The sequence below is a fragment of the Choristoneura fumiferana genome, chromosome 20, assembly GCF_025370935.1.
Source record: "Choristoneura fumiferana chromosome 20, NRCan_CFum_1, whole genome shotgun sequence".
Classification (NCBI taxonomy): Eukaryota; Metazoa; Arthropoda; class Insecta; order Lepidoptera; family Tortricidae; genus Choristoneura; species Choristoneura fumiferana.
Window position 1 is genome coordinate 6,418,454 of NC_133491.1, and position 12,709 is coordinate 6,431,162.

Genomic DNA, 12,709 nt, shown 5'->3' on the forward strand with positions numbered 1-12,709 from the left:
ATATGTAAATTCCAGATACATTTATTCCAACATGCATAATTGCAATGCTAATCCCAATCTGTTTGGCTCGTCGCTATTCCAACAGATTTTCGAGACCAATGATCTAATCTTAGCTGTAAATTATGCGTCAAATCCGCACTAAATATCAAATGTGACATTCTGTTTATGCTACAGAACATGTGCCACGAGACTACTTTGTAAAATGTAACGTAAATAGTAGCGGTACAATGTTTGGTTACATGGCTCCGAGAAATATTAAAATTAAACCGCAGTTTATACGTCTATAGTTGTATGTTCTGGGATAAAAATAAATCTTTGTTTATGTATACGTATGTACTTACAAGACAGTCGCATACACACATACACTTGTGTAGCTATTAATGATGAATATTTAACGACAGTATCGCATAGTGTTGCCGATCGATAGTCCACTATCGATAGTGTTTCGTTCGATAGACTATCGATAGTTTGAGCAAAAACGATAGTAATCGATAGTTATCGATATTTTTGAAGTCTTATAATGCAAAACTATCGATAGTATTGAACAGAAAATTACGAAATACTATCGATACTTTTGAACAATCGATTGTTACCGTTATTTCAATAGTATCGGTGGCATGTACACGGGGAGGTTGGCAGAACAGAAGTTGCACCAACTGAATCTTCTAAGCCCTAAAAGTAAGTTGGTTAGGTTTGGTAGATCGTTAAGTAAGTCGAAAGCCTTTTCCTACCTTACATGAAACTCTTACATCTTGCAATCTTGCTTATAATCCGACAGTAAATGTAAATGAAACAGATACAAAATTCAGATCTATTGTCAAGAAGACATTAATATCTAAGGCGTATTATAAAGTTAATGATTATATCATGGACAGGGATATTTGAATTGGCAATAATTCCGATCCGCATTAGCGATCCCTTCAAATAGTGAACCTACTGTGTTAAAAATAAAGTTGTGTTAAATACTTGTGATGTATAGAATATACCTCGTTGAGTTTCTTGCCGGATTCTTCTCAACAGAGGTTTTTCCGAACCGGGGGTAGATTTTTTTGACATTCATAAGTGCTTGTTATAGCCTAAATTGAATAAAGATATTTTTACTTTGACTTTGACAGTATTGAAATATAGGGCACAATCGATAGTCGATACTATAGTACTAGTGTCGATACACTATCGATAGTATCGATAGTTTTGTATTATTAGACAGCAATAATATCGATACTATCTAGATACTAGATCTACTATCTAGATAGGCCTATCGATATCATGGCCTTTTTCCGATTTAAACTATCGATTTTGCAATCGATTTTTCGGCAACACTAGTATCGCAAACAGGACTCTGAGCAACAACACAAAGTGATCACTGACAAAATGAAGTTCCTTATTATATGTAAGTATAACGTTGCTGCAGCACCAGCAATATCAGCAATCGAAGAGGAGGAGCAAGATAATAAGCTTGTTGTCCATTGTATGGGCTTCGGTATTATTATACGGCAAGCACTTGAATTAATCAATTTACAACTGATTAATGTTCTAAAATAGTTAATGTTCTATTAATTAGATTATGCCTATTTAAGATACGAGCTTCGCTTAATTTGTGGCCTGATGAATGTTTCGTTCCTGGTGATATATTTTTTTAATAAACTATTATTATTTGTATGTATATTAAACTCAAGATTTTATAATGGAAAATCCGTTATAAAATCTTGAGTTTAATATTGGATGAGGGATTTTAAACGGTTTTATAAAAAAAAAAACTTTCTTACGATGTCTCGTTCGTCGTGCCACACATATTTGTCTAGCTCAAAATATTTTGTAGTCGAAGGTTTGAGCTACATTTCAACTAATAAATGTTTATGAGGATTCTTCGTTTTTCGATGTTTATTCATTAATGAAAGCTAATTGAAAACACTTGATAAACATTTTAAAACAAATTTAGTGGTGAAACTAGAGGGCTACATGATCAGTAAAAGAGCGCGAGGGTCGGGCGCTGGGCACTGGGCACTCTAGTCAGAAGCAAGGGTCCGCGGAGAGATCGCGATACTATTGGCAGTTGGCATTTGTCTTGCGACCGGCGTGCGCACTTCTCGTCTCTAGAATTTCGTCAAACAATAAAATTATAAGCGAATTTAAAAATAGCGACGGTTGCCGCTGAGCTGGGAACTGCGTAGAGTAGTGATCTGGAGGCGACGTGCGGAGCGCACGCGCAGCGGCTGCCGACTGTCAGGTCTGTTCACCTGTGCTACCTACAGTGTCATTATCACCATTATACGCTTATCAGTCATCGTCCTCTGCGCAAACATGCTTCCGTGCCCAGTTTCACTCGTGTCCCTACAGCATCAGCTTTAACGTATAAGGATATTTTATTCATTAAACGACAAGTGCTGGAATCAGTTTACAGGATTAATGAAAAAATGCGTCACGTCCGAATTTGGCTGGAATAAAATATGTAATTTTGTTTACCGCTCCGAAAATAAGTGTACTTGATCTCATTTTCCATTTGGACACTTACTAATCTGTTTACGAGATTTCATGCGTTTTAAAGTTAATTTAATGTGGCTTCATAATATTGCAAGGAAACCTAACCTGGCGAATTGAAACCAAGTAAAGATACGAGTAGACGTGTCTACCTATCTTTACGACTATGATATCATCTATTCTCGAATATTTTTAAAGCATAAATTTAATTATTTTCGATGACAGACATTAATATTAGTTTCGTAATCCGGACTCCGTGTTGTTTTATAAGATATTCTGGCTGCAGAGTGGGCGGTGCTGTAACTTTCTATGACACGCTATTTTGCAATGTTGGTTTAATTTTAAATCTATTTCGAGCGACCTCATCTTGACATTCAAATTAATCTCGGTTTATTGGAAGAAAACCACAAAATAATGATTCGGTGCTCGCTTCAAAACATAGTTTGTTCAAATCCAAAGAACTCATGAGAAGCAAGATGTTTAAACTTACGCAAAATATTGTCCCAAAACTTTTCTTCTTTTATTAATAAAGTCATTCATATTTCATGACATAATTTCAACATTGAAAACACAATGATAAAGTGCAACCCAAAAATCGGTGGAAATGAAAAAGTCTATAAACGATATAAATCACGCGCTGTGTGTCACGCGTAATTGGAACAAATGCCTGATTGGGCAAATGCTTCAAATTCGATGGAAATTGGATATTTCACATTCAAATTAGCGGAGCCGTGACGCGAGTAATGGCCGCCACTGGAGCGGGATCTTTGTCAGACTCGTACGAGTTATAGACAAAATGTTGAATCATGCGTGCTCCAAAATCCCTAGGTAAAATAATTACGTTTAATAAAATATGACAATGTTTTTTTGCACACGCTACTTTTCGTTAACTATACGTGCAATGTTATCCTAACTACATACGCGTACAAAATTTCAAGGGAATCCAATCACCGGAACTGCCTCAAACGGCTTCTACTTAAAATTCCTCCCTACACGTAGGTGAAATTAAATAAAAGCTAATAAAAAGTGATTCTGCTGTGAAATTTTCTCATTGGTTACGCACTGAATAGATGAGAACTAGTTTATATTTATAAAGAGAAATTCTTGGCGTCGAAAGTGTTCTCAGAAATGATCACATTTTCCATGCGTAACTTAACAAAGAGAAATTCAATTTGAAAACTGCATAACGATTGATCTTGTCTACTTATTACCTAAAACAGTTACGTCACTGTTGCAAGGTCATGGCAAGGTCAAGTGTATTACCGACAAGTGACTACGACCCGACCGACTATCGATAATCCTGTCAGTTAAATTCCGTCTAAAGTATTTACATGTAGGTTAGGTATATTTCTATAACAAACAAACCAAAGTCAACAAATTGAGAGTTTGTCTCGACCCTTTTCTTGATGTCAACGATGACTTCAATTGGACATTGGACACACCCAATTGCATATGCAACTTTTCTAAAAGTTTGAAAATGGTTATTCATCAAAACCTGCCACGAGCTGTGATGCACCCGCTAGAGAAAACTTACAGCAAAAATCGCGCTATTTTAATGCCAATTTTTTTATCACAAATTGTTTTCCCATTTAAAAGTAAGTTTTTGTCCATGTTTCGTTATCACCTGCGATATTATTGCTTGGGTTGGCGGCTCGCCAGCCACGTGACACAGGTAGGAACTGCCAAGAGTTAATGAACTTAGAGGTGCGTGAACTACTGTTTCCTTGATGTGTCAGTGAAAGTTTGGAGAGTAGAGGTGACGAGTGACAGACGGTACTTTTATATGTCACGTTGCCTCAGTTTGCCGGTAGCATATAATTTTAATTTACAAACAAATATGAACATATTGATAAACCAGAATTTTTCTTAGAATTTTCCTAATATAAATTTTGCATCAATATAGTTTTATAACAAACAAGTTTTATCTTTTTAACGATTTTTAGATATTTTCTCACGCATTTGACACATTTCTCCCTACGTAAGTATAGCTAAAGGAAATTAAACTTACATAATAATATATTACAAATAAGGAGTATTAATGAGTGAGGTGTAAACATTTATTTAGTAGCAGTAGCCACAATTTCATAAACTATCTGTGCGATAGCAACTGTAAAAAAACTATTAGACAGCAACAATACAAATCTGTATTTGACATTATTTTCTCTTCTTAATCCACAACTTATGACTGAACATATCATATTTATACTTAATTTATGCGACATAATCAAATTAAGAGGCTCATAAACAGAAACGTGCATACCGTAGCCAAAAGGAAAACACGTGGCGCTATAATTGTATTGTACACTGTTATTTAATAACCAAGGTCACATATTTGTGAGTTGATATAGTCGTATTTTGAAGCATATTGCAGCGATGCAGTAACTGCATACACCGCTGAATAACGTAATGTGCCTGTGGACTATCACTGACAAAATACGTTTAATATTAATTTTCGAAACTACCTGTAATATTAAATATCATTAAATCTAAAAATTAAGCTATTGGATTTTGACAACTATGAAACTCTACCCCGCCTACCTACCCCGCATGGCTAGAGCCAGTGAAAGTAGTAGACTACTTTTTATAATTAATTGAAATAGGCATAGATTCTTGTACCACTTGCCTGTTTCTAGGTAATTAATAATCAAAGTCCAAAAAGTTCTGTATCACCATCAGATTCCTTATTTTCTGTCACTATTGAGCAATTCTCTCTAAAATAAAATTAACATTTCTCTTCTTAATTAAACCTTCTCACTACTAGCACAAAATTTCACCAATGATTTAAGTTTTAATAACTTTGTTGTCTCTATTTCAAGAAATTAATATTCAATTTAAATTAAAGCTTAAAGTTAAAGCTTTTTGTTAAATTACTACTATTACTGTATTATTACCTAATTTATTCCAACTACAGCTTTAAGCGGTACAAAATAGGTAGCTGACTCCGACTTCTACTTTTCACAAATTAAATTAAAAATACTTAATTGTGTTTATTTCTAAAATTAATTTAATCCACGATTGTACACTCCCCTTAAACACGAGCTTATATTGGAATATCATTCTAGCGCCCGGCAGCGCGCCAAGTGAAATGTGTAGTGTACGTACACCAGCTATTATCTGTCCGCTTATTATTGCTTCAGCTTAAAAGTTAATAGCGTGGAATCTAGAATACTCTAGAATTCGAAGAATTCAACCCTATTAGAACATCAGTTACGAACTTATGGTATCGAAGGTTCTAGGAATGAAAAACGGTAGAGTGCCTGTAGTATAGGATAGTTGAAGATTTTTTCTGAATGAGACTAATGATTATTGGAAAAGAATATATAAATAACTCAAACTTTATTGGTAAAAAAGCCTGGTGTTCGTAAGTATTTCTTGGTAGTTATTTTGATTTATTATCTACATTGAATTTTGTGTTATTTAGTAGGAACTCCATTCTGTCTATGAAAATCTATTGAACACATTTCAGTATAATCATTAAACTCTTACCGACTAAAATTGAACTACTTGAAGGAAACTAATGAAACTAGAGTTGCAGGGTTAACTCGCTTGGCTATGTCGGTGACCTTCGTTCTTCTATGTATCTCCTCATTTCTGATTCGATCTCGTAGAGATAGTTTAATTAAAAAGTTTTAATAATATATCTCCCCAAATATCTTGCGAAAACTTAAACATCGAATACGGCTCGGTAAATTTAATAGGTAACTACGTCTAGTAATTGACCGGACCGGTCTAGGAATGTGTCTGGGACCAAGAATTTGCACCCTTGCGATATTCAAAGGACGGTTCAAACTCTTATGAAAAGAAATTAATTATCCATGACCAGTTGTGCCTTTGTGCTCTTGTGAACCATAATGCTAGTTGAATTCTTAGAAATTACGTCGTGACGTTTTCTGCCCTCATCCAATATTATGTGACAGAAAGAAGTGAGGAAAACAATCGTGATTCCAAGTGCCCTTCAATAAAGCTTCACATTGAGAAATTGTATCAATTTAAAGAAAGACAAAAAATGCGCGATGTTTCTTTTCCTACTAATTCTACAAATGTGAAAGTTTGTGAGTATGTGACAATGTTTATAACTCCTTATCGCTGAAACGGATGGATTGATTTGGGTGTAATTTGAAATAGACATTTATATCCCTAATTAACATAAATCTTTAGCTAAAAATTTTTTACGTGTAGCAAGTCGGGAGCCCAAGGTTATATTTGTTCTAGGAGGTTCTAGAGGTATTAGTTTTAGTTGATAATTCAGTATCAATCGTTAATTAAATTTTCTAACCATGATTTAACATTTGTGGTCTTCATTAATTCTTTATACACTATAAATACACTTTATAACCCTTTAACTATTAAACCAAGAGCACCACATCAGACGGAGTTTTTGAAGTTCTCTGTCCTCTATTGTTTTTGGTCCACCTCCAACAAATCTGCTAATAAAATTACTAACTTTTACAGACATCGAAAGTCATTAAAACATGTATTAATAGCTGCTTATACCGTTTGACAAAGTTCCAAAATACATAACTGAGCGTATTGTATTCCAATACATGGGTTAAGGTCAAATTATATTATGAGAGTGACTTTCCAACACAGGCGATTTCAGTTTTATAGGTCATAGTAGAGTCTGATTTTAAAGAGATTCCAAAGCTCACAGGTTTTTTTGGTTGAAAGTCCATTTAAGAGTCGCAGTCCTGTAAGCAAGGAAGGTTATCTTTGATGAGCTTCCGATATTTCAACATCCATCCGAAATTTTGTTCAATCTACCCACGGTTCTTTAGACTCATGATGCAACTTAATAAACCATTTTTCTTTCTTTCTTTCAACTGTGTCGGAGTCATCATTATCATATCAGCCATAGGACGTTCACTGTTGGACATAGGCCTCCCCCATAGACCTCCAGTTGCCTCGGTTGGAAGCGGCTTGCATCCACCGTGAACCCGCGAATTTAAGTCATCCGTCCATCTCGTCTTACGCTGCGCTTGCCGATCCTCGGTCGCCACTCGAGATCCTTTCGGCCCCAACGACCATCTGTTCTCCGTGCTATATGGCCTTCCCATTGCCACTTCAACGAGCTAATTCGCTTGGCTATGTCGGTGACTCTTGTTCTTCTACGTATCTCCTCATTTCTGATTCGCATTTCTCATTTCTGCGCCGGAGTATCGTAAGTTAATTACGGTCTACGTCTTGTAGTAAAACCTCGTATATCTAGTGGATTTGTTAGCTAGGTCCAATACGGTTTTCGTCCCAATTGTATTTGAACGCTCATTTGGTCCACGTGTTCGGTCTATCTAGTGTATCAGTTGCTAGGTAGTCTGTCTGTCGACAAACAAAAGTATGATGATTAATGATCTAATAAAACTATCAAAGTTGTTATTTATCTATAGTTGATAGTGGATCATGTCATCATGATCGATGCAGTGGCCTTGCGTGCGCGTTGGCATCTGACCGATATCTGCCGGAAACACCATCTGGCTACCGATTGGCGTGAGCTTTAAGTTCTCCTGAGGTCATTGCAAAATGTATATTTTTGTAATTTTCCTGAATTTACAAAGTTTAACTTAACTTGCAATGTATATTTGTATGTAAACTATCGCACATAATAAATAAAAATAAAAATACAGATATACAGAGAAAAGTAGTAAAAAGATCAGCTTGGTGTGTTTTGGTCAAACTTTGCCAGTCAAATTTTACCCACATCTAGTAACCGAATTAACTTGAAATTTCGTGCAGATAAATAAATCACAATAAATAACATAATTAACACAGCTAAGTATGTTTATATTAGAAATTATTTCTTTACCGAAACTATAACTAACCTTGTTTAGTTTCATTTAACTTTAACTCTACTTCTTTCTCTTCTTCTACTCGTAAGTAACTAGGTACACTCTCGATAGAGCGTACGTGGTCATCTGCTGAGGTTACCTTCATTCATTACATTTTCTTAGGAAAATAGTGGTATGAATATTCCTGTTAAGTATAGGAAGTACATAGGATAGTTTTTATCCCGGAAAATAGCATAGTTCTCGCAGGCATGAATCGCAGGCAGATTTGCGGGCAACAGCCAGCAGTTTATTTTTTTTGTCGCGCTCACCTCTATAGATTCACACGCGCTCTTTATTTCATGCTATCCAACGCTACTTTCATTCAGTCTTATTATATTTCTAATTACTTACTATAATTATATTTAATCCGGTAATCTCGTTACAAAGATCAATGGATTATATAATGATCAACAATATGTATTTAAGTAGTTACTTATTTATGATTTATGACCTCTACCTCTAGTTAATATGTGGCCTTTAGCGTCTGGTTTTTGTCTGATATATTTTGCATTGGCATCGTTTGCTACAGGAAACATAAGTGGTTTGGCTTGCATTCTGCTATCAATTCAGCTAGAACATAAATCGTCTCCGTCTCGAATCGTCTTCGTATCGTATCGCCTTTCGTTGATATTGTATTTACGACGAATAATAATTTACTATCATTATAAAATTATACAAGCAGCATCTAATTTATATTGATTTCGATTTAAAGATCCTTTATTCTCATTAACCCGTCACGCGTCCTAGAGACTACTAGTACTAGAATAGTCTTAAGGACTAATAGTGTAAGACAAAAAACACAAAAAAAGTTAGGGACAAATGTAGTCTCTAGGATGCGTGACGGGTTAAGAATTTAAAATTCACTAGCATAAGAACTACTAAATTTCATTAAAATCCGCCTAACCGCTTTAGTCTGAATAAACTGTAGCTCTGTTGCTATTTGAATCATTACTTTTTTAAAACAGAACCTCTTTGATTGTTATTAAACATCACAGTAAAACTTTTTGGACATACTTGCATCCTATACATAACACGAGAAAGCATAAATAATTATAAATGTTCCCATAAAAACACCGAACAATTTATATATAACAAAGTACAATTTCTCGCAAAATAAAGCGAAAACTTATTTCGAAAGATTTACAAGCAGACTTTCGGCCGAAGCCATGAAAAAATTAGGAACGTTTGTAGTTGTTTCAAGTTTGACCAAGTTTGGAAGAGCCCGTCCTGCAGCTACGCGGTTGAGTATTTTTTGTAAAATTGGAACTCTTGTTGAAGATTTAAGGTTTATCATTTAAATTTAAATTGCAAGGACATAGTGAGTGCTTTTATATTATTATGAGGTGTTTGCAGATACATATTATTTTTATTTTATTGAAAAGTTTGTTTAATATAAAATATTGTATGACTTGTTGTTTAGTATTTATTATCGGATTTGGATTCCAATAGTGATTTAAAAGTCATGTATTTAAAAATTAAAAACTTTTCAAGTTTTGCTATAATCACTAGATGCCGCTTGCAGTGTCATCTCATCACCGTAGTTTTGACTTCATGTTGTAAGCATTTGCGGTACGTTCAAGGGCAATATATACGTACGCGTTAACAAAGACGTCAAAAATATCTATACACCTTTTTGCCACCAAACATAAGGTTGATGTATACATATTTTGACGCTATGGCTATATATGACTGTACAATCGATTTCTATGCAACTAGTATGAAAAAAATCGATATACTAATAAGCTAGGGAACCGATCGCACAATGAATGAATGTTGATGAATGATGACGAATTCCGAGGAAAGCCATTTTTATTTTGTGTTTTGCATAACGGTATGCTCGTAGAAGTTGTAGAAACAGTTTTTATCCTAGGCACTAAGTACTTTATACTTGAGTATAGATGTGTCACTTGCGAAGAAGCCCCTTCTCAGCAAATAACCGGTGTGCAAATAATAAAAGCGTAGCTTGTTCTGCACAAGATGTCTTTGTATGCGTGACGGGTGGCACCGATAGCAACTACGGACACACATGTGTGAATCACACTTAGACGTGTTGATATGGAAATAGGTACATTACAATTACATTCATATCGAGAGCTTCAATTTTATTAAAAACAAGGTACATAAAGTCTATTATATTAAGACTTATAAATCAGCGTTGGAAGCTTAGTTTCCATCAAAGATGTTGCTGATAGCATCCAGTCAGATATGACGTGGGCATCGACTGGCCTTTCCTATTAATAGACCTGGATCGTGGCTGTTCGTCTTTACTTGAGATTTAGATAATACAACTGAAATTTAATGTGAATTTATTGGTGCAATGAACGGAGCTGATTGCAAAGAAAGTATAAATAAAACATTATTTATGTTTATATTATTATCTTTCCGTTATTTATCTGAATAGCTAAATAAATATTATGCCTAGTGTAACTCTGGAAACAAAGTTTCAATATTGCTTTAAGATTTTTCTTGCTTTCCTTGTAAAATTTTCTGAACGTAACTGTGGCGCTACATACAATTAACTACACCATGTAACTATTTATTTGGTTTTCAATGAAGAGTCATTGCATTGTATTGTACGGCTTAGAATAGATGTATCTACATTACATACACCTACCTACTGTGACAGATGTGACAAAGAAAAATATGTAATTTGCTCATAGTAGGTTAGCTTTGTGTTATATTTACTAAAAGTGTCTACATACGTACGTCTTACATGTACATATTTCTCTACCTACTCCCTTCCTCGCTTTAAGGGATAAGTTCGCCTTTGTACATCTTGGTATCTTGTTATTTGTTAACTCCATTTGTTTTTATGTACAATAAAGAGTACAATATAATAAAACACAATACAATAAAATTACCGCAAATACTCTTACTACAGCCATCTCCCGTAGGCAAACTGAAACTCCTAGTTCCGATAAGTATAAATAGATGGCGTTAGCAGTAACGTAAACAAGTGATCGCATTATGCGAGCCGCTATCTCGGAGAATCTCGGGCGCTATCTCGTATGAACACAATTTTCCTTTCGAATTGGCAGCCTTTTCTGGCTTGCGCATTATTTTGCACAAGTTACTGCACAACCGCTGGTGTTTTCTTTATAGTATTTTATCGGGTCACGTCTAAGGGCCGTTGGATTTGCAAACGTTTGTTTATAAACTGACTATATCCTTATTTAGACGGCGCGACAAATAAATCTATCAAATACCTGTATTTCCGCTTAATATTCATACTAGGTTAGTTACCCACAGTGGAATAATGCCTACGTGAGCTAGATTTCCGGGCCGCGTGGCAGTGAATTTATCAGTTTGTTGCTCCTTTTTTATTTTTTATTAATCAACTAAGATTTACAGCATAACAGTTGATATCAATGCGTTGTAAATTTCTACAAATAAATAATCGCATAAAATAACCAGACAAAACAATCACAAATAATAATAATGTAAAACGTGTAAAATTATTAAGAAATTTGAATTAAATGAGATGTAAGGCAACTGTGGCATAATATTTTTCTCTGTTCCTTCTGCTGGTTAGACTAGTTTAGTAACTGTGCGACCAAGCTTCGCTCGGACTCTTCTCTTCGTGTCTTTGATGGCCGTGGATTGGTCAGCTAGCGAGCAGCGTAGTGAAAGACGTGTTCTCTGTTCATTACGCGGCAGACACCTCGTCGAACAGTGATACGCAATGAAAAGAGAAAATGATAGTCGCTCACCGCCCGCCCTGCTACCTGTTGGTACTTAGTACGCGGCCTGACGGACGCGCAAGACGATTGCTAGACTCTTTTAGTGATATCAGATACATTAAGCGCGATAGGAAGCAAAAAACGCTATTTAAAGCCCACTATTTCAACATAAATTGTGGTCTGGATTTATTGGAACGTTCTATATTTGTTTCGCAAAAAAATAGTTTATTATGACATAGATCTCTTGCGGTGATATCGGGGTTAATGCTCGGTTGGATTCGTGCCTAATGCTCTTGACATATGGGGTTTAAACTGGAGAGGAAAGGTAGTCGATCCTGCGAGATCGTTGATCTAGTTGTGAGGCTATTCCTGGTCATGATGCGCATTTGTTTTAGAACACAGTCAAGTTGTTCGTAATTGAGACAAGTGCATGAAAAAAGCTTTAAATATTAATTTAATTTACGACAACACCGTGTTAAACAGGCGGTTCGTAAGCTGCATGTAGCCCATTAAACATGTTCCTGTGGTCCAAATCAATTTTAATAACTTAGCCAACTTAGAAAAGTTGATAAACTCCCATTGTTATTTCAAAGTTCAATATCTCAAAACGACGGAACCGATTTTTATCAAAATTTCCTAGGAAAAGCTGTAAATAAACTCGCTTTCACGTAAAAAAACCGCATCGTAACCATCCATCCAAGCAGTTTGAAAGCTTTGATGTCACAGACAGAC

At 35.3% G+C, this 12,709-nt stretch overlaps 1 protein-coding gene across 1 annotated transcript in view; it reads left to right on the forward strand.

The window, feature by feature from the left end:
- The first annotated feature begins 2,041 nt into the window (after window positions 1-2,041).
- The window catches only part of LOC141439299 (uncharacterized), a 29,013-nt gene continuing 18,345 nt past the window's right edge, over window positions 2,042-12,709 (forward strand). Inside the window, exon 1 of the mRNA XM_074103561.1 lies at window positions 2,042-2,227. The gene's annotated coding sequence lies outside the window, so the exon portion shown is untranslated. The remainder of the gene's footprint in view (window positions 2,228-12,709) is intronic.